Source organism: Cricetulus griseus, chromosome 2 (assembly GCF_003668045.3).
Source record: "Cricetulus griseus strain 17A/GY chromosome 2, alternate assembly CriGri-PICRH-1.0, whole genome shotgun sequence".
Classification (NCBI taxonomy): Eukaryota; Metazoa; Chordata; class Mammalia; order Rodentia; family Cricetidae; genus Cricetulus; species Cricetulus griseus.
The window spans coordinates 181,602,322-181,624,468 of NC_048595.1; the positions used below are offsets into that span (position 1 = coordinate 181,602,322).

Genomic DNA, 22,147 nt, shown 5'->3' on the forward strand with positions numbered 1-22,147 from the left:
GCCCCGCTGCCACGTCGCCGCCACGCCCCGCCACGCCCCTCGGCCGGCCTCCGCCGCGCTGCCCCACACCCACCCAGAACCGGCCTGGGTGCACCGCCGCCCACGTCGTTCTGTCCCACCTCCGGGCAAGGCAGTGATCAAAGCCTTCCACGTAGCAGAGGTTGCCTCCCGAGAGCGGTACTGGGCACTAGACCGAGGTGGCAAGTTACTTGCTGATTTTCTTAAATAATGCACAGTATTTTATAATGAAATAAAATTTAAAAAAAAAAATCTAGGGTCCGAGAGCAACTACCTTATTTTATAGGCACCTGAAACAATTAGTGTACAATAAACCGACAACATGTTAAAGAAACCAATGAATGAAGTGTAAAAAGGGGGGGGGGAGCTTCACAATCAGAAATCCTAATTTGGATCTAAAGACCCCTTTCTCTGCAACATCCCCCTATCAGAACCACCTAATTCTCCTTATTTCCATCTATAAAATGGGAATAATATTGTCCAGCACTCACTCAGGTAGGTAACAAAGTCAAATAAAACAACATGAATGAAAGGGCTTTTTAAACTGCCTAGTGTTCACTGTATATGAAGAATTACAGCTTTTGTTTTAGTTGGAAATTTTCGTTTCTATTCATAGATTTGAAATTCATGCATCTCTTGAACTTAGCTTTAAACATTCTACAATTCTTCCCTGAAAACTTATATTATTTAGCAGTTTCCTGACTGTAGATATGACACTGCAGCTACAGTGGGTTGTTCCCTTTGTTACCTTATCCACTCAGAATGTGTGTAGGCGGCCAGCTAGGTTACTCTTTAAACAGCTTTGTTTGGGGCGGTCCTGAAAGCAGATACCAACCATCTCCATCCCTTTGGCTCACACCCTTAATAGTTATAAGGTATGTTGATTTCTTCATTCATTTAGCAAATATTAATTAATGGCTGCAGTGTGCTGAGAGCTGGTATGCTGCAACGAACAAGACAGGCAAGGTCTTAGTGAGTAGCTTTTCTCTGAACAGGAAAAAAGCCCATGAGCTAGAAAATCAACAAGACAACCGGAGTAAGGTTGCCCAAACAGCTTACACACTGTATCCATATGACCATGTGTACACATCTCTGCATCTTGACCATACCCTACAGGGGTTTGGATTCAAACCCCTCTCAGCTAGATGCCCAGTCAGCCTTGTCTTCCATCCACCTGTGAACACCTTTTTGGGATACTCATATGAACATTACAAACATTCAGAACTGTCCTATGAATATTTAAAATTAGGTCTATTTGTTGTATTTAAAAAGCAGCTCGTGAGAGAAAGACACCATGAGACAGAGTTCAGGTGGAGGTTTTTGTTTTTGTTTTTTAATTGGGGGGAAGTGAATGGGGGAAGGGAGGAGGGGAGGGGTCTCCAGCGATATCCACTTGCTCCTCCTGCCAGCACTAAGATTACTGCTGTGCACTACCACACCAAGCTGATCGTTTTTTTAATGTGGGTTTTAGAGATCAAACTAGGTCTTTGTGATTTCGAGGAAAGCATTTTACAGACTGAGACATGCCCCAGCCTCACCAGTAAATAGTGTTATTTTAGCTGTAAAAGTTATGTGTTCTGTGAAGATGAGCTATACTGTGAAAGTGTCAATACCTGTTTATTCCCCCCACAAAGGGCCCTCATCATCACAGTTTCACTCTATTTGCCTTGGCAGACAAAATAATTTATCTTCATAGAATACTTACTTATAAAAATTTTGTGATCCTGCCTTAGCTGTGACTATCAGAAAATAACCAAGATAATCAACTTAGAGGAGCCAAGATTTATCTGGGCCCATTTTTTCAGAGATGGCAATTTAAGGTCAGTTGGCTCTATTGTTCCTGGGCCTGGGACAGAGGATGAGCAAACAAAGATTCTCACTCAACTCAGAACAGCTGAGAAGCAGGAGTGGGGGTGGGGTGGGGTAGGAGTGAGTGGGGTTGGGGTGGGCATGGGGTGGAGTAAGGGTAGGGTGGGGATGGAGTAGGGGTAAGGTGGGGTGGGGGTGGTAGGCTCTAATATCCCATTCAAAGGCACCCTGCCCTGTGTTGCTTCCTCCAACCAGCCCCTCCTCTCTAACAAATTTTCCCACCTCCCAGGAGCCCACAGGCTGTTAACAAAATTCACTTTTAGCACATGGCAGTTGAAAGAATTTTTGGATTCAAACCCTAACAGACCCTTTGTTTTCCACATGGAAAAAAAAAATGTAAAGACTTCTCACCTTGCATTCTAGACTCTTCTCTTGTGCTACAGCTTGCTCCATTTTCCCCATCTCAGGAACCAGCCCCAAGGACCTGTTCTGCCAGAGCCTGAAGCCCTGTGTCTGACCTACCCTGAGTTCCTTCACCCAAAATGTGCATTTCCCTTTGCATCTTTTGCTAACAGGCAACTCTCAGCTTTCAAGCCCCACCCCTCCAGTCCCAGAGTGACTTTCCTTGAACACCCAGCTCCTCCCAATATGACAAGATAACTATTTGTTTGCTGCTCTTTCACATTATGAAAACAAGCTTCGTGAACATGTTTTCTGTTTTTTTCCCCCCCATCGTGTTCCAAAAGTCAGTCCCCACACTCAGTAGGCACTCTGTTAAAGGAGTGTGTCTGAGCACCTTGAGGATTAGGAAACTGCATCAGGGTCCTACAGCCACTGCTGCAGGGTGCTCTTAAACCATTCTTTCCAAAGACTCACAATTGTGATTAAGGCTGATCAAAACCATGACTTCAGAGGCCGTTTACTTCCTCATTTTCTTCATATACATAAAATTCTTGTCACTCACTGTAAAGCCGTTAAACTTGGCCTCAGATCTGTGATGGAAGATAAGATTCCTTACCTAATTTGTCAGTATAGATAAGTGGCTTATGTACAAGCTAAGTTTAGATACCACACTTACTAGAAATATTTCAAAATATTCACACAACCAATGTTTATTGAGTAAAGCTCTATGCTAGAAGTCAATGCCAGAAATAGCACAAAGTAATCCCTTTCTCTTTTTTCTCTTTGTTATTGCTTTTCAAAAACCTTTATTGGTTGTGAATTTCATAATGTGTTTTGATCATATTCACCTTATCTCCTCCAACTTTTCTCAAAGGCCCCTCTCCCCTTCTCACTCGGCTTTTTCCTTTGTTACCCCAACAAGGCCAGTTTTGTGCCACCAGATATTCTTGGATGTGTGACCTTCTACTGGAGCATGGTCAACTCATCAGAAACTCTTAGAAAAAGCTAACCTTTCTCCAGTTTGTCAGTAGCTTCTCAGCTGGGGTAGAACTCTGTGCAGCTTTTCTCTCCATGCTAGAACTTGGTCTGGCTTAGGCTTGCACAGGTTGTGTGCATGCTGTCATAGCTGCTGTAAGTTCACATGGGCAGCTGCCCTGCTGTGTCCCAAAAACACGGTTTCCTTGTAACTATCAACTTGCTATGACTGTTATGCTCTTTGTGGCCCCTCTTCCACAGTGATCCCTTAGCCTTTAGAAAAGGGGATACAGTATATATGTTCTGTTTAAGATTGAACATTCTACTGGGATGGATCTGAAAAGCTGCATCCCTTTTGACTAGATTTCATAGAGCTGGAAGGCACTATGCAACCTATTAGAGGAGAAAAATTAATCCTAAGTCATATCCAGATGTGAACTCTGAGAGCTACAACAATGACTGACAAGGCAAAACATGCCCATGGTGCAGTAGAGGCATGGATGTCATAGAAACAACCAACTACTTTCTTATTGAGTTAAGGTCTACTCCACAAGAAGAAACTCATACCTGCTACCATCACCAGAGGTCATAGACTGTAAGTAGAGGGTCTACAACTATTATTCTGCTAGGAGAGAATTTAGTACTGTTATTATTCTGCTAAGTGGACACTGTATTAAACTAAACTCCTAATGAATTACACTTATAACTGTAGATTAAGAAATCTCAGAGAAGCTTTTGTTTGCAGTAGACGATTATCAGTCAACACAGAGACCCGTAACTGGAAAAGATACACAGATTAAGGGACTGCAGTGTGTTCAGTCCTACTTCCTATCCTGAAGAAAGCTATGCATGTTAAGAAAGATATTTGCTCAAAACATAAAAAGCTTCATGCTATTGCAGACATGCACACAAGTGTGAAAGAATACAGACTGTGGCATAGCTATAGTGCATGAAGAACCCTCAACCATTTCATACAGTTCTGGGAGTAATTGCAGTTGGCAGTTGGGAGAGGGGCAGATGGTAGTTTCACCCTCCCCACCATGTTTAGCCATGCAGGATTATTTTCCTGCAAGATTCCCTCTTACCTTGTATGCATAACGATGCACTAGCCTCCCCTCGTTTCTCATTACTGTTTTCTCTTACAGAATATGTTATTTTCTTTTAGGCTCTTCTTTGAGAAGTACCTATTTCTTATGACCATCAGGAAAAGTATCTTTAACTTTAACAAATATGGCCCATTTTATTCTTGCTATCCAATAGCACACATGAGAAACAATACCAGGTCTAATATCACATCTTCCAGCAAAGAAGGGTAGGAACCAACCTGTACTCACCACATCATGTGCCACTGGGATTGCAGGAGTCACGTCTGCTGCCCTCACTACTGTCATCTTTCTCCACACTCCCAAACCTAATTCCCACAGTACCCGTCGAGAAAGTTCAGACTTCCGATGCATTGGTTTATGTGCACATACTTGTAGAGCCAAAGGAAATGTCAGGTGTCATTCCTCAGGAGCTGTTCAGTCTTCTTATTGTTTTTGAGACAGGGTTTCTCACTGGACTGAAAGCCAACAAACAGGCTACTAGGTTAGGCTGTCTGGACATCGAGCCCCCCCCCCTGTTGTATACAGACTAGAGTATTATGTTTGGTATTTATTCTATTGCTCACCATGTTCTATTTTGAGACAGGATCTCTCACTGAATGTGGAGCCCAACAATTGGCTACACGGGCTAGTCAGTGAGTTTCAGGGATCTGCCTTCCTTTGCCTTCAGAGTACTGGAGTTACAGATACATGCCACCACACTCAGCTTTTAACATAGGCACAGGAGATCTGAACTTGGGTCTTCCTCATGCTTGTGCAATAGGTACTTTATCTGAAGAGTCATCTACCCAATCCCCACAGCTAGCATATTATGTGAGTTCTGGTGATTAAACTCAAGTCTTCGTGCTTGCAAGACCCACACTTCATCAGATGAGCAATCTCCCAGCCCACTGGTACATTGCTTTTAAAAACTATCAGTCTCAACATACAACCCCCTTACAGGCAAGAGAAAGAATCAGCTGTTAGAACTTCTGTGCCTGTAGGCCTGACTCAGGATGGCTCCAAAGGCAAACAGTTGAAAGAAAAATTCATCACCTTATTCATGAAACTATTTTCAGATATGCCTTTCCCACTTCATCAATAGTATCATTCAGCAACGAGAAATAATTCCTGACAGCTATTCCCCCTGCATCAACTCTATTGATCAAAATTCTAAGCACGATGCTATTTTTTCTATTGCCTCCTGTATCATGCCTTCAGTCACTGTTCTGGTGCTAGTTTAAGTTACAAGGCTGAAGTCGTGACATAGACTTGGATTTCTGCACACCACCACCAAGTTATTCAAATGAACCTTTGATTCTCCCATCCCCTAATAGGAGAATAAATTCCAAATCCTTTAGCCTTGATTTGCCACTGTACTAATGATGCAGGAATTTTAAGAGCAATAGACTTTTCCTGTCCCCGTTGCATTTGACCCAAGAACCTAAGATGCCACACACTTACAGATATTAAAGATCCAACTGGGACAGTAGCTCTTAGTCCATTGTATCATGCCAAAGAAGATTAATGACGTGAACTCTTGAGACTAAGTAAAACCCAACCATGGAGATAATCGTGCACTTTCTATGAGATGTCCAGCTTGTTAGGGGAAGTTGAAGGCCCATTTGTGCGTCTCTGACTCCAGCTTTGGCCTCGACTGTCTGCTAGTTGTTAGTCACTGGTTCATGTTGCTACCTTCAATATTGAAGGTATCCAGAGTGCTCTTAATTATACTGAACTCTTTCTGTTCTCCACAGTCACATTACCAGTGACAGTTACAAGTTTTGCCATGACAGACATTTAGTTAATCCATTCACAGCCACCATGATGTAACTGCAGTCTTTTGGCTACTTCCTATTTAGCTGTTTGTCTTTTGGGTGGTCTAAGGTGGTCTCCTAGGTGACAGTGTGTTGTTAGAAGCCATCCTTACTTACAACTTTCTCTGCATTAGAAGCAGGGTACTAAAAGCAAAAACATCGATCAGCAAGGGCGATAGATTGAGGCCTGGCTGCAAGCTACCCTGCTGTCACTATCCAAGAGCCTTGCCCTGCTTCTTATTTGTTTAATTTGTTTATCTCATATCCAGCTGCAAGCCCTTTTTATCTTCCTCAATACTTTGGACTCTGCTGTTTTAATCCTTAATCTTTTTATGGAAGTCAGCCTCTGTTCTCACTATGAACAATCTTCTGCTTTCACTGTGGGCCTCTTCCCTTACCATCTACAGAGATCCTGCTGCAGCATTGTCAATTTGCCTCATTCAATTTCAGCAATAACTGTCACCATCTCCTTACCTCAAGCATAATATGCCTTATTTATTTGTTTTCAACATTTCAATATTTTATGTACTTGGGGTCTGCCCTCCTTTAAAGCCTCGATTCCTCATTGCCCTTTCTAAAGTCCTTTTTATTGTCTCTTCCTAGCAAACACATTGGTTTTATCAAGAAGTTCTAACTAGAGTTAATAAGCATGTGAATTGGGTACATATTGCAATAGAGTACACTCACTTTGCCTCCCTACATGACTGTCTTAGTTAAGGTTTCTATTGCAGTGAAGAGACACCATGATCACAGCAACTCTTAGAAAGGAAACATTTAATTGAGGAGCCTTGCTTACAGTTTCAGAGGTTCAGTCCATTATCATCATGATGGGGATCATGGTGGCACGCAGGTAGACGTTGTGCTGGAGTAGTAGCTGAGAGTCCTATATCTTTCAGGCAACAGAAAGTTCAACTGAGACACTGAGTGGTATTCTGAGCATAGGAAACCTCAAAGCCCACCCCCACAGTGACATGATTCCTCCAACAAGGCCACATTCACTCCAACAAAGCCACACCTCCTAATAGAGCCACTCCCTCTAAGATTATGGGGGCCAATTACATTCAAACTACCACAATAACACCAGAATTTCATAATAGCCAGAATTACTTTCCCCTAAAGTTATTTAATGTACTATGATATTTTGTGCCTAACAGGTTCACTACTAAAAATGACTCCCAGAAAAGGAGTTCAAACTCCAGTTTTGTTTCATGTTAACTGAGTGATCTGCAAGCATGTTAAGTTCAAGCGAAGTTGATGATTTTACATTAAAACGTTCATGTACTCCATATTTGAGAAAAGACATGAATGAGTGCTCTTTGGGCATAGTCCTCACTGGTGAACAAATCATCAGTGGTTGACCTAATGGATCAGATACAATCTGACAACTCACTCAAGCCACACTTTAACACTGGCCCTGCAGGTCAGAGCTAGGTTTCATGGCAGAATCATTCAGGAACTATCAGACTCACAGATTTGTGGTCCATGTGGGGGTGCACGGTCCCACTACAGAAGGACCTACCACTTCACACAATACTCTTCTTTGCCATATTGAAAGCCTTTATTTTAAACAAGAAAACTCTCACATTTTCACTTTGTTCTGGGCCCCAGAAATCATATACTAATTTCTGAAAATCCTATAAAAGTCAGTTCTTCCCTGACTTATATACCTCCTGTATACAGCATTATACCTTTGTAATTCTTTGAATATATATACTATATTGAATAACATTTGTGTATGTACACACACACATACACACACACACATACACACACACACACACACACACACACACACACACACACACACACACACAGAGGAGCTCAGTATACCCCATTAAGTGCTTCCCTGATAAAGAAACCCATGTTGTTCTACTCAATAGGTCATCAATTCCCAATGAACCTCTATTAATTCCTGAATGTCTTTATTCACCCCTGTTATATAACTATTTCTCACAAATATTGAAACTTCCCCTCCTGAGGAGGGAGAAAAGTGTCTAAACCTTGCCAGGCCTAGGAAGCAAATAAAACTTACAAGGCTTAGGGAGTTCCTGAAGATTCATAAGCCCCTCACCAAGGTTACATAAGCCCTAACAACTGCTGGGGAGAGGAGATACTGAGTGCTGGGGCTACCTGAATTTTTTTCAGGGAACTCTAGGGATGCAGCTTTCATGGGTTGTTACCCATAGTGAAATGGGCTTTTAGGAGATGCAGCTGTCTTTGGGTCACAATGCTCGTTTAAGTAATCTCCGTCCATAATCCTGTAAGTAAGCCTATGAAATTCACTGGTTCACTAAGATAGACATAGGTAGAATCATTTCCCTTTTATCTGTATTGTGCCCTATGTGGGGCGAATAGGCATTTGTCCTCATCTCCCCAGGACACAGTCTTTGTACTGTTTTGGTTCTACTTTGATATGTGTCATTTTATGTGTGTGCATGCAGAACTCTAGTGTAAGTTCTCAGAAGTGGGGTTGCTTGATCAAATCATATATGAGCTTGGAACTTTTTAACCAGTGCTACCGATGGCTCTCCGTGGAAGATGCATTAGGCATACCCTCATGAGTGACACGTAGCTGTCAGCTTCCTTACTTCTCCAGCAGCAGTAGCTTGTTGTTGGGCATCTGAATGTGCTGGTTTATAAACAGAAATGTCTTTCTTTGTATTTATCTCATGAAGAGTGAGGCTCAGTAGTTCTGGGTCTTAGCTGCTCTTTATTGTTGTGAAGAGGCACCATGATGAAGGCAACTTATGAAAGACAGATCTGTTTGGGACTAACAGTTTCAGAAGGTGAGTCTGTGACCATCATGCTGAAGAATATAGCAGTAGGCAGGTAGGCATGGCATTGGAGCAGTAGCTAAGTGTTTACATGTTGATCCACAAGCAAGAGGCAGGGAGAGACGAAGGCACAGAGAGAGCTAACCAGGTAATTACTTGGGCTTTTGAAACCTCAAAGCCACACTAGTGATACATCTCCAGCAAAACCACACCCCCCGCAATCCTTCTCAAACAGTTCCACCAACTTGGAACCAAACATTCAAATATAGGAACCATGGGCCATTATCTTTCAAAACACTTTCTTATTAACTCTATTATAATATTGCTTTTTAAATTAATTTATAGGGAATCATTACACGATAAAAGAAAAATATACTTGTATATGTGATACATGTATGTTTTTCTGACTTTGTGTCTTTATTTTGATGCTATGGAATTATGCTGCGGGTTTGTACATGATGCTTCTGTGTACTTCCAAGAAAAAATTGTTTTTATCTTTTGGTGGTTAAAGTATTAGCTATTTACAATCAGTCTATCTTTATTAAAACTAAGTTCAGATAACATTTTATGAGAATCCAACTATGGTAAATAGATTGTATGAGAGAGAACTGACATGTTTATGATGCTGTTTATACATCTTAGTTTTTAAAAAAAATTCAAAAAAACATTTTCTTAGGTATTTTATCATTTTTCTTACCATTGTTAAAGTTTTTTTTCTATTGCTCATATATAGCAAAGTTATATTATTTTGTCATATTAATTATATAATCTTATCTCCTGAACTGCCTGGTTTTTAATAAGGAATGAATTGCTTTTTATCATGTACCCATCTATTCCTATATTTATATTTATTGTTTATATCACCTAATGTAAAATTTTTAATTAATAATTTATTTATGGCCTAAAATATGACTTGTTAATCTAGGATTTTTAAAAAGTTATTTTTTCTTACTTTGTGTGTTAGGGTGAGTGAGTAGGATGGAGGCCAGGAGAGGGCATTGGGTGAGCCTAGAGCTGAGGTTACAGACAGTTGTGAGCTACCTGACATGGGTGCTGAGAGACAAATTACGGTACTAAAGGGCAGGAAGTGATCTTAGCCACAGAGTCATCTCTCCAGCCCCTAAATCCAGTTATGAGTATGTAAAAAGAATGCAAATAAATGAAATTTAATTTCTTGAAAATCAATTAGAACTACCCTATTATTTGTATTAGTTATCCACTAATATGTTAGGAACACAGAGAAATGGAATTAAAATCTCCTCTACTAATATGTTTCCATTTCCTGTAGTATTTCCTACAGTTTTTTAAAGTAGGTTGATATAAGTTTATTTGTTCATAGATTTCCATAATGAAACAACCATCTGTGTAGATTACATCCTTCAGCATGTTTTCATGTTTGCCTAATAGTCATATGCCTGTTTTTGCTTTGAAAGTATTCTACCTGAGGTATGTTTTTTTTTAAATTTGAAGGTATATTTGAGTTTTGCTTCATGATACAGTAGAGGCTTCAAAACAGGAGTTTATCTATTTACATTTTTAAAATGTGTATGTGCTTGTCATATGCATATTTCCTATCACAATGTGTTTTAAAATTTCTTTTTAAAGAAATATTTTTAAAATATTATAACAACACTACCTCCCTTCTATGTCCCTTTCCTCAGAATCCTCTGGTATTTCCCTGTAAATTCTATTCCCTCTCAATCTGATGCTCTCCTTTTCTCAGATTATTGTTGTTACATATAGAGAGATACGTAAGTAAATAAAAATAACCTGCTAAGTATGTGTTTGCTGTTAATCTGTATATAATTTCAGGGACCACTTTGTATTATATGACAAATGAGGGCCTCATTCTTTCCAGAGCCTAATTCTCCTTCTCTCAGAAGTCATTAGTTGCCTATGGTTCTTTGTCTAGGGGTTGGATCTCATGGGATTTTTTTCCTTCCTCATTAGCATATTTATTAAAATTATCATTGTTTAGGTCTTTCTTAAGCAGCCATTTCTAGAAGACACAATTTCACAGAAGACCTCCTGGTCCTCTGGCTCTCACAATCTTTCTGCCTAAGCCTTAGGTGCAAGAGTTGTAATGTATATATCTGTTGGGTCTGGGCTCTCCACCATTCATTCTGTTGATCTCTGTATTCTTTCCATTTGTGGTTAAAATAGCGAAGGGGACTCAAAGTAGGAAGGGGGATGAAGGTCAATAAAGAAGGAGAAGGAAGGAGGGGGATAAATAACATCAAGGTCAAAACCCAAGGAATCATATTTCTACTTACCTAAAACTATGTTATTATACATATACATGTGTGTTTATGTGTGTGTGTGACAGAGAGAGAGCCTAGGGGGCGGGAGAGAAGAGGAGAGGAGAGGAGAGGAGAGGAGAGGAGAGGAGAGGAGAGGAGAGGAGAGGAGAGGAGTCAAAATAAGATGACTAAGGATAAGGAGTACTAGACTGGATTTGAAAAGAAAATATCAAGATGAAGACGTAGCTAGGAAGCTAAGAGGGGAAAGTTAAGATATCGGTAGGGTCCACAGATGCTATGAAGCTATGGAAAGTTATATTTAAGAAGTAAAAAGAAGATGGAACAAGGTGAAAAGAAGAAGAAAAGATGTAAGAAGTGTATGAGTGCAGGTGTGTGAGATGTGGCTGAAATGAACAGGAGAGAATTCCTTGGGGTGGACTGGGAGAATCTAACACAACAATCCAAACCCTAACCAACCAGTATGCAAACAAAAGCTAAACCATCATGAGATACACAGCAAGAGTGGGGACTGTTATTAGATTTAAGGGTTAAAAAGAATACATAGGGACTTTTTTGCCGGATTAAAAGGTGACATTCTCAGATCTCCCTGGCTCTAGCAGGCTCCACCTCTTTCCATGTGTTGTCCTTTGTTATCTAACATATGAGATTTGTTATCTAACACAGGATTCCTCCCAGGATCCCTTTGGCCACCAGTTAATATCCATGAAATAAGTAGTGATGGCTCCGTTCTCATTTGTGATATTATTTGCTGGTATCTTTTTGTTGTTGTTGTTCTTAGTATCTTAAGCAGATATTTATCACTTTATTGATATTTTCAAAGAACTGGTGTTTGGGTTTACTGATTTTCTTTCTTGATATTTTAAATTGCATCGATTCTGGTTTTCAGTATTTCTCTTTCCCCTTTGAGTTAATTTGCTCTTCTCTTTCTATTTTCTTCAACTAGAAGCTTAGATTATTGATTTTTGGAGCTTCCTTCTGATATACATATACAAAGCTATAAATTTCTGCTGAATCAAAACCTTTGCCAATTCCTGCAGATTTCGACAAGTTTTATTTTCCAATTACTTACATTTTGCTAAGATATTTTCTATCCCTTGGACTCCTGTGGTCTTTCCATTATCTCTGAATGCACTATTTCATGATGAACATTTTGAGATTTTCTTGGTATTTTTCTGCTATTGGTGTCTAGCTTAATTCCAGTATAGTATAAGATTATACTTTAAAAAGAAATTTATATTTATTTGTGTGTGTGTGTGTGTGTGTGTGTGTGTGTGTGTGTGCTACATGTGTGCAGGTACACACAGAGGCCAAAAAGGGTATTGGATATTCTAGACACAAGCAGTTGGAGGCGACCCGATGTGAGTAATAGAACTGAACAAGTTCTCTTAACTGCTGAGCCAGACATCTCTCTAGTCCTAAGAGTTTGCTTTTTAAGATTTCTTTTTCTGAAAATTTTCCTGAGATGCTGTGTATGGCCCACAATATGTTTTCTTTTGGCAACTGTTCTATATTCTGCTCATTGAAACACTCTATAAACGTCAATTAGATTCAGTTGACTGATGATGCTTCTTCAGTTCAGTGCTGTCATTAATGATTTTCTCTTTTCTGGCTCTGCCAATTACTGGGAGAGGAACACTGAACTCTCATTAGAATGATGGCTTCATTCATTTCTCTCTGAAGTGCCATTTGCTTTGGGCTCATGTGCTTTGATGTTGGGTTGTTGGCTCATACACATTAGGGATTGCTGTATCATTCTGGACACACACTTCCTTTACCATTTTGTAGCATCTCATTTTTCTCTGATAATTTCTCTGTGTCTGAGTTCTTCTTTGTATGGCATTAACATAGCTATCCCCATAACAGTATAATTTATGTTAGCATGCTGTATATTTCTTCACCCTGTTACAGGTATATGCTAAAGATATTGAAGGTTCATTTGCAAAACACTACAATAAGTAAAATGTCACAACAGAGCAAATAATATGAATTTCTTTATTTCCCATCATGTATAAAAGTTATATACAACATGCAATAGAAATTATGTTTAAAACAATGTACAAGTGCAATGAAGTTTGCTTCTCGCTGATTCTCCCCTTCACAATAGATGTCTCCATGTTTCTTAATATCATTTTATCCACAGTAGAGCATCTATAAAAACTGGAGCCAATCTTCTCACCCCTGCGGCTACTTTATCAACTAAGCTTATGCAATTGTCTAAGTCCGTTCTTGTCATTTGGATGATGTTCACAGCATCTCCTCTAAAAGCACACTTCAAGTAACTCCTACTTTCTTTGCTCATCAGTGAGAAACATCTCTTCATTCACTAAACAGTTTTCCCCGAGCTGCAGCAATTCAGTTCTATCTTCAGGCACTTGTACCGTGATAGTTCTAATAGCACAATTAAGACTGCCTACCCCAGAATGGCACCCCTGTGAAACACAGAAAGAAAAGTTACACCTCAGAGATTAGCGTGATCAAGTTAAAATACCCTTAAATATATTATTCTAAGAAATTTCCTTTAGGTTATAGCTAGCATGAAAAAAAATAGTAGAAAGAGATCCTGAAAATATTGTGTAAATGTGTGCGATAATGTATTAGGAATCAAAATCGGAGTCTATTTTAGTGTTAACATCAAGCCCTTAGGAGAAATAAAAAACAAAACAAAAATCTCTTTTGCCAGTTATACACATCAAAAACTATTTACACTCAGGGCTGGGATGGGCAGCCATGGCATCGAACAGAGTCTGCACCTGGAAGGAATGCTTAGGCTAATACTGCAGGTCTTTTCCATCCAGTACACATCAGCCTTCTAGCCATAAGAATTTCACTTATCAGTCATTGCATAAACCCAGGAGAAAGCAAGGCGGGCCTCTGGGAAGGAACCTCATTCTTTCCAAAAGAAAATGCTCTGCCAGCTAGGGCTTCCTTCAGTCAGGAAGATGAAATAATCAGTTAAGGCTTTGGTGATAATTATAATCCTCTGAAAAATTACTTTCTCTTATGTCAAAAAAGTAATGGTGATTACAGGACTTTTTCTTGTCTCTTAAAACCCCCAGACTTGGGGGTAACAATTAGTACCTATAACTGAGTCAGCAGGAGGAAGATAGCCCCCCACCTGTTCCAGACTGTTTCAGGGCAGTTGGTTCGTGGTTCTTGCAGAAGCAGGGAGAATGCCATGGTTCATGTTTTCCAATAGGTTAAGGATGTAGGACTCATTGCATCTTCAGAGGCTTTGGTGCTGGAGGGGTGGATGCTTGCAAAGTACTTGATATCTCTGTCTCCATCCATCTTGAGGGCCATGATGGTCAGTATATGGCTGCTTGATGACAGCCAAGGCTAAGAAGTACCATTCCTCTAGTAGTGTCTGTCATAGTTGTTTTTTTGTTTGTTTGTTTTTGTTTTTGTGAGGAGCACTGTAACATTTGGAACCCTGTCATTTGCCTAAGTAAGCAAATGTGGCATCAGGTGCACAACAAACTGGTCCATGGAGAGATATCGCCTTCAGTGACAGTCCAGATGGAAAGAAACAAGTGCTGCAGCTCTGTCAGGCCAGCACCCCAAACTATCATACAGAGGACAGAACCCTGAGCAACAACTTCTGAGGTATGGATTTTTATATACTTAAACCAGAATTTCAATTACATGGAAACACACAAAAAAAATACCCAAACCAAACCAAAAGTATTTATATATTGTATATATTACTTCAGGTACCACAAGATGCTTCAGGACCTCAGGTAGACATGTATCATGTTTCAATCGAGGTAAACAAGTTTTATGTCTATTCAAAATGTTCATCGGTTTTCATTTGTTTGTTTTTTATATTTTGGCAGTGGTGGTAAAAGCAGACAGAATCTTTTTTGTGTAAGGTAGGGCTTAGTTTACTAGCTGACTACCTCCCCATTCTATTTAGGTCATTTACGCTAACTAGCACTGATCTTGAACTCACGATCCTCCTCTCACGTGCTGAGATTACAAATGTGCACCACCATGCTTGTCTTCCAGTGCAGTTTCCAACTTTTCTGAAGAAACCCAATACAGCCAGTCTATACCTTTGTCTCCAACCTGCATCCTGGATGGTGGGCACTATGGTGTCTTCGGATGGTGTGTGCACAGAATGGCACATGCAGGTGTGTGCATATGGCTTGAGTATGTCAGTGTGGGGACGTGCTCAGTCAGCTGAGATGGTGACAGACACCAATCTTTGAGGAGCATGTGATCTCAAGAACAGCTGGATAGCTACTTCTGTTCCTCACAATAAGAGGATTTGAGAGAGATGGAATTGCAAGAAGCTCCATGAGTAGGTATGCCCAGGCCTTTCTCACCTGGCAGACAAAGGCAAAGGCTTGCTGACTAGACCATTTCAGACACTTGCCAAAATTGTCTACCAGCTCATTGATAACATCTACTCTGAAGGTTGGGGATATCATTGTGTAGAGCTTCCTGGGCATTTTGTTTTCCTGCTTGTAGGAAGCCCAATGACCAGAAGAAACTTTACATACAGGTTCAGAACAACAGACATAAATAAGAATAAACACTTTTAGAACTATATTCTTCCCAAAGTAAAATAGCTATTCAGCTAGTGCAGCTCAAAAATAGCAAGTTCTACCATTATCTGTCACTCGAATCTCCTAAAGTTAACACAGATATTCTCTCCTTTTGTCAGTATAAAGAAACTACAGAAAATCATGTACATGTTTAAGAATACCTATCCTGACTCACTGAGATCTTTTTTAAAATCCAATAAAAACTTTAACCAGATCTGCAGCTGTCAACTGATCTCCAAGAATAACTTCAAGTTTGTAGATGGAGAATGCTAATGTTGTTGGCACTCACCACTGGGTGTCTGATGCCAGAGACTCCTAAATCTCTCTTAGACAGTGCCAGTTCTGCCTGCTGAGTGTCAGGGCCACACCTGGCAGGCTGTATGCCCAGTGCTTAGTGCTCTGTGCCAACTGTGCTCAAAGGGGATCAGTCATTGACAAGCACTGATCTAATAAAGCTTGTGGTATGACACCTTGCACGTTTTGTCTCCTCTCTTCATTGTGGTTACAGCGATTGTAACCCCATTGGTGTTCATGTCCACATCTTCACAAACATAGTGAAGAATAGCATCCAAATTCTCAACAGCAGCATTGACTAAAGGCATGGAGTCATCATGATTTGTCAAACCTGGTTTTCTTGATTTGTTACAACCTGGTAGCTCATTTATACCCAGCTCATCTTGCACCTTACTTCACTGTTCTACACCACCAGCCTCTTCATGAGCATCCAGGCTGGAAGCATTCAGTTCAGCCAACAATACCTCTCATCTGTTCTTTAACATCTGGCTCATCCATGTGGGGCTCTAGGTTCTCTGTCATCTCTTCAACTTTCTTCCTGGTGGCCATGGTGACATTAGGAGAGCCCCGCATGAGTATCATGCTCTCTGGGGAAAGTTTCTTCTCAGAGTCCTGTTCAAGCCCTATGTCAATACCTATTTCAGGTAGATTAATTCCTCCAGAAATGGAAGGAGTTGAACAATTCCTGGTCTAAGAGAGCCAGATCTGGGGAGCTGGTGCCAACCTCCAGCAGAAATAGACTTATGGAACAGGCTTTAAAAGAAAATGATTCTCATTACTGGCTGCTTCCTGATGTGACATAGAAGACAAAGCACAGAGAGGAATGCACTGTGTATTGGAATATCTATGTCCCCTGGAGAGTTCCCAAATGTCACAGAAGCAGTCTTCTAGTGAGTTTTTCAGTCTAGCACTGGAAAAAAGAACACTGAGATCTGAAGGAGCATCCTCTGGCTTAGTCTGCTCTTGTACAACATGTGATCTTTGATCCCATTTTTTAAATCAACTGATGAATCACCTGACTTTAAATAAAAGGAGACATGAAAGGACCTCAGAGACAAAAAGAAAAAAAGAAGAAAAGAAAAAGAAAAGGCTGTTTTGCCAATCCAGCCTGAAGGATCACTGATAAAGTTAATAAATAGCAATAAATAGTGGTCTTAGTTACTTTTCTGTTGCTGTGATAAGACAGCATGGCCAAGGCAACTTATAGAAGGAAGGATTTAACTAGCACTTACAGTTTCAGAGAGTGACGAGTCCATGACCATCATGGTGGTTAGCGTGGCAGGAAGCAAGCATAGCACTGGAGCAGTAACTGAGAGGTTTCATATGATCAGAAAATAAGAGGTTAGGAGAAAAGAGAGGGAGAGACAGACAGACAGAGACAAAGAGACAGACAGACACAGAGAGAATTGGAATAGTTTGGGCTTTTGAAACCTCAGAGATGACCCCCTGTGACACACCTCCTCCAACAAGGCCACACTTTCTTCTCCTTCCCTAAAAGTTCCAACTGCAGGAATACTCACATATATGAGCCTATGGTGAATTCAACCACCACAACAGCACTGATAACTTCTTTCCGTAAATTTCCCAACATGTTTCACATGAGATAGACATGAAGCACTCCACATAGGCCTTTTGGACTCCCCACACTGTATCAGAACATAACTAGAAAACTTGGGCAGCAGCATTTCTTTGGTAACTTGCTGGCCAACTCCCCTTAATCCTACAGCCACAATGTATCTCACAAAAGGGAAGATAAGATGCTATAATGTCCTTTCCTGTTATGATAAATCTTTCTACCAAAAGCAGCTGAGCCCTACTGCCATGTGTGCACTTCACGCCAGCCGCCCACCAGCCGCCTGAGTTCTGCTCACCGCGTGGATGGACAAAATAATACACAGACTTATATTAGGTACAAATGCTGCTTGGCCAATGACTAGGATTCTCATCTGTTAGCTCAGTCTTAATTATCATAAATCAATATATTTTATAAGACTTATCTTATTGGACACCATCCATTGGTGTCCCTCCTTGCCAGTGGATCACATTGTGCCACTGGAGGAAGAGTCGAGGGGAAAAGGGAACACTTCCTGTTTCTCCTTGCTTAAATATGAGTTTCCTTACTATGTCACTTCCTGCCTGGATCACCACTTCTCTACTACATTTCCCAGAATCCTCTTTGACTCCTTGTCCTGTCTAACTTGCTGCCTCGTTGGCCAAACAGAACTTTATTTATCATCCAGTAAGACAAACACATACACAGAAGCACTTCCCCATCACTTCCCAACCATGGGAACATCTTGTGCCTTATAGCCACAGCCTCTGTCATAGTGCCATCATTTCTAGGCAGGACAATCAGCTCTATGAGGACAGAACACACTTTGGTCTCCACACCAAATCACTCCATCAGCTCCTGCTCTAGCAGAGCTAGCAAAGCAGCCTGACTGGTTTTCCTGTCTAGAAAGACTATTCTGATCTTCAAGATAGTTCTAATCACAAGAGGCAGTATTTGGAGAAAGCATATGGTGATAAAGGATGATTCTCTTGACAAAAGAGTGCAGTATGTGGCACTTGTCCATCAGCTCTGCTATCACAGTAGGTTCTGAAACATCAAACCTGCTAGTTCTATTCAAAGCAACAACACAATCTCTTTCATCACAGCCACCTTCTCTCAGAGTATCCAGCAAACTCCAGGCCCTCCATTTATCTGTTCTCACTTGAGCATGCGTGTCCAGTCTCCCAAGAAGTGTCAACATTTCATCATATGAGTGAAGTCCAGTGGTTAGTGTGCATCCTCCAGCAGGTCCTTCTGGAACTCTAAGAGGTGTGCCACCTTGTACTCGCCCACAGGGATGGATGCTCACGGACTGCCTCTCACTTCTCAAGCTTCTATTCTAGTTGTGGCTCTCTCACTGTTTCCACTACATCTGCAGTCACTTGCTACACCTGAAGCCTTGAAATCCCCAAACTCATCAGTGAAGGATGGAATCAACTTCTTCCAAATTCCTGCTGATGTTGGTAGTCTGACTTCCTGTCAGTCACACATACTCTTAGTGGCAACTAGGATGGTGAATCCTTCCCAGGTTTTCAACTTACTTTGCCCATATCCATCAGAGGACTATGCCATCTATGACTTTGCCAAGTTTCTAATTTCTTAGATAATATGGTTTGCCAGGTGTGGTGGTGAAGAACTCAAGAGACAGAGGCAGGAAATCACTGCAAGTTTGAGGTCTTCACAGCAAGGACCTCACTCAAAAAAATTAGACTGTTTGTGTGTGTGTGTGTGTGTGTGTGTGTGTGTGTGTGTGTGTGTGTGTGTATTCATATATACATACATGCATATGTATACAAACACACACACACACACATGCATGCACACACACACATACACACACAAGTACATATTTCACTCTCAAGTCAGAATGACTCCATGAGTAAGGGCTGCCGAATGGGTGTGTCACAGCTATAGAAACAACATTGGTCTCACTGTACATCTTCCTCTGAGCTTTGTTGTAACCAAGTTCTCTCTCAGTGACTATCTGGATGCGGCTTCTGCATGAGCACTTTCTGTTCTGCTTTGCTGTCTCTTTCCTTTAATCATTGTGCTATTGTTTGGAGATGTCTGTCAGTGCTTCCAATGTGTTTTGATCTAGTCCAGCCCCCATTCTCTCCACTCCAGTTCCTTTCCCATCCTTCAGACCTCTCTCTGCTAACTTAATGTGTCATTTTTGTTTTTCTCCCATCAAGTCCTCTGGGGGCTGCCTGGATATGCATGAGTGTAGCATGGATGGACTCCAAGGAACAGCTTCATTGAAGAAAACTTGTTCTCCCGCTCACAGCAGCCATCAATTTCCATTAGCTCCTCAGCGGTTTGGGGGTTGGGGGTGACTTTATTACCACCTGACCACTCCATGCTGAGATCTTTGGCTTGAGTTGGTGCAATTATCCTGTAGGTCATAATCTCTTTGAATTCATTTGTGTAACTGCCATGTTTTGTCCTGAAAACACTGTTTCATTGTAACCATCTACCACCTCTTGTTTGGGATGGTCCATGGACATTGGGATGAGTACTGTGGTGTAGATGTACTATTTAGGGCATCCCACAGTCTCTTAATTCTCTACACCTAGAACAGTTGTTGATCTATGTTTCAAAACAGACACCATCTATTGCAAAAGGAAGCCTCTCTAATGAAGGCTAAGAGACATACTAATTTATGGATATAAATCTTTAGGCGTTAGGTTAATACTATATACATTTATCAGAGGAAGAATAATATGTTCTCCCTAGGGGTCTATGATAAACCTAGCCTTAGGTTATTGTCTTACATATGGCTTCTGTTACTGTGATGAAACACCATGACCAAAGGCAAGTTGAGGAGGAAAGGGTTTATTTGGCTACATATTAGCATTGCTGTTCATCACTGAAGGAAGGTAGGACAGGAACTCATAAGGGGCCTGATCCCAGAGGCAGGAGCAGATACAGAGGCCATGGAGGGGAGCTGCTTACTGGCTTGCTTCCCAAATCTTTCTCAGCCCACCTTCTAATAGAACCCAGGACCAGAAGCCCAGGGATGTCACTACCACCATGGGCTGGGCTCTCCCCCATTGATCATTAAATGAGAAAATGCCTTACAGTTGGATGACAAGGAGGCATTTCCTCAGCTGAGGCTCCTTCCTTTGATGACTCTGTAGCTTGTGTCAAGTTGACACACAAAACCACTCAGTACAGTTATTGTCTCTGATAATAGTGCCATGATTGAATTCTGATGGAGTGGGTCCTAAAAACAATAGGAAAGAAGTTGTTTACTCCTATAACATTCTTGCCACTCTTGCACTGGTAGGCATATCTTTCCTGGCTGGCCATTATTGCAGCCTAAAGAACATAGCTAAGTAAGATTGATGATTACTCATCATGATTACATAGTATCTGTGTAAGCTCGCCAATAGGGACAAAGCTTCCAGGGTAGTATAAGCTTGCTTTCTCCCATAGTCCATGACTACAGTATATGGTATTTTCAGCAATAGCATCTCACCACCATTCTTTTTTCCTTTTATGTTATGGATATGTCATCTTTACTTTAAACTTCATGAACCAAGCCCTTGCTAGCTTCAAATGTTTCTTCTTAAGCATCCTCATTTTGCCGCTTTTGTAGAATTGAAGGCAGCTGGGGCCTTGCTTAAGAGACTGTTGCCTCAACCTGCATGGCTTTGGAGATTGCTCTGATTGGAGCAATGTGGGAATGAAGAAAATACCTGACACTGAAGAAACTACAGATGCATAGACACAAAAGCTGGGATCCAGTGGGCTGCGCTTGGTCTGATGGATAGGACCTACTATGAAACCTGGAAATGCCTTGTCTTAGTTAGGGTTTCTATTGCTGTGATGAAACATCATGGCCAAAAGAAACTTGAAGAAGAAAGGTTTATTTTACTTACAGTTCCATGTGACAGTTTACCCTCAAAAGCAATGAAGGCAGGAACTCAAGCAGGGCAGGAACCAGGAGGCAGGAGCTGATGCAGAGTCCATGGAGGAGTGTTGCTTACTGGCTTGCTCAGCCTGCTTTCTTATGTTTTTGGTTGTGTCACTGGCCTTTAATTGCTGAGCCATGCCTCCAGCCTTCATCATGCTTTGCTATAGAGCCCAGGACAGCCAGCCTAGACCCACAATGAGCAGGGCCTGCCCCATCAACCCCTAAGTAAGAAAATGTTCTACACAGTCCTATCTTATGGAGACATTTTTAAAAATTGAGATTACCTTCTCTCCCATAACTTTTGCTAGTGTCAAGTTGATATAAAACTATCCAGAATACTACTGGTTGGGGAGGCTCTGTAGGGGAGCACTATCAGGCTGTAAACACATGGGAGAAGGAATCTGTGGTTTCTAGTTTTTGTTACTGAATTTCATCCTGCAGGGATGCTCTTTAAGCCAGAAGATAAACAACTTAAAATGTCTTCAGGAAGTTCCCAAAACTGACCAGATTCACTTGGCTTGTTTTACACTTTGTTGCACAAAGAGTATAAACAAGCATAAACAAGTCAAGCTGATGAGAGTCACTGTCAGGCAAGCCAAGCTACCAAGAAGACTTTGAAACCAGATCAACTGCCTGGTAGAAGCAGAAACCAGAAGAACTGCCTGGAAGAGGCTTAGACCAACTGAGTCACTTGGAAAGG

At 41.0% G+C, this 22,147-nt stretch overlaps 1 pseudogene; it reads right to left on the reverse strand.

Annotated features, from left to right (window-relative positions):
• Positions 1 to 13,420: 13,420 nt before the first annotated feature.
• Positions 13,421 to 19,934, reverse strand: LOC100758248 (annotated as a pseudogene).
• Positions 19,935 to 22,147: the final 2,213 nt, after the last annotated feature.